This window comes from Durio zibethinus, chromosome 11 (genome assembly GCF_047325235.1).
Source record: "Durio zibethinus cultivar Kanyao isolate XHJ-2024 chromosome 11, ASM4732523v1, whole genome shotgun sequence".
Lineage (NCBI taxonomy): Eukaryota > Viridiplantae > Streptophyta > Magnoliopsida > Malvales > Malvaceae > Durio > Durio zibethinus.
The window spans coordinates 20,603,961-20,605,762 of NC_143172.1; positions in this window are offsets into that span (position 1 = coordinate 20,603,961).

Consider the following 1,802-nt stretch of genomic DNA (forward strand, 5'->3'; position numbering starts at 1 on the left):
AAGTCCTTGTCTTGATAAGTTTGTTTTTGAGTTGAGAGTAGGATCCAAATCCCAAGCTGAGTCTTACATTCTTGGCTGTTTATGGACACTACGTGGGAGTTTGCCAAAAAGTCAAACTTGATGCCTTTTTGGAGAGGCGCAATTTTCTCATCAGCTAACCCACAATCTTTTTCAACGTGGACACCAAAGATTCTTTCCTCTTTCCCTCTTTTATTCCTTAACGAGGGAAAATCATACTTTTTATTATAATATTTCGTTTAGTATTTTATAGTTGTAAGGAAAAATATTTAGAGTACCCTTAAATTTTGAATTTAATATTGTTTTTATTTTTATACTTTCAAATTCATTTGTTGATTCTAAAACTTTCAACTTTGTAATGAAAATTTTTTTTCTTCAATAATCTTGTTAAATCTAATTTTAAATATTAGTTAGTGCCACGAGTGGACACACATGAATGTTACTTTATATATTATTAATTTATTTAAATTTTCATATTCAATTTTAACTTTAAATTTTATATTAATATTTAAAAATTAAAAAAAAAACTTGTTAAAATGGAAATGTTAAATTTTATTTATTTTACACTATATTATTTGATAAAATATATTAAAAACTTATATTATATTTATTTCTTTAAAAAATTATTAAAAATAGAAAATTTTGAAATTTATTTATTTTAAATTACAAAACTAGACAACATATAAAAATATATTATTTTTAAAAATTAAAAATAAGAAAAACTTCTTAAAATAGAATATTTTAAAATTTATTTATTTTAAACAATAAAATTTGGTAAAATGAATTAAAACTATATTATATTTTAAAAAAAACCTTATTAAAAAATTGAAAAGTTTTATTTTAAATTCTAATATTTGATAAAAAAAAACGTATTAAAAATATATTATATATTTAAAAATATAAATTATTAAATAATAAAATTTTGAAATTTATTTATTTTAAATATAATATTTGATAAAACATATTAAAAATATATATTATATTTGAAAAATAAAAAAACAAAAACTTCTTAAAAAAGAAATTTTAAAAACTTATTTATTTAAATTATAATATTTGTAAATATGTTAAAAATCTATATTAAGATTAAAAAATAAAAAACATAAAATTATTTTAAAATAAAAAATTTTGAAATTTATTTATTTTAAATTATAATATTAATAAAAATATATTAAATTATTTTTACAAAACATCCATTTTTTTTTCTTTTTCTTTTCTTTTCCCTTAACTGTCACATCAAAACACTTAAACGATAAAATTGAATGAATAAATTGACAAAAATATCAACTCGTTGTGATATTTGACAACCAAAGACAAATAAATTATTTTTTGATGTTTAGGACCAAAACGATATGTGCTCTAAAATTTGAAGACCATAAATGTTACTTTTTTTTTTTACATGTTAGAGCTCAAATCCATGCTTGTTTTTCAAAGTATCAAAATTTTAATCATTGCTATCCTCTAATTATTATATGTTACATCTATACTCATCCACTATATCGATTAAATAATAAATAATTTTATATTTAAAAAAATTGTGTAAAAAATTTAACGATATTGGTAAACATGAATTAGAAAAATGTGAAAATAACTTATTAGTATAGTTACTTAATAAAAATAGCAACAAAAGTTTTAAAATATGTAAGTCAAAATCCTATTTTGAAGAAAAGTAAAAATAATAACATATCTTTATTAATACATAATTTTTTACTTAACTTTATTATTTTTTGTAATTACTCATGATTAAATTAATATCACTTACCTCATAAAAACCGTACTTAATAACA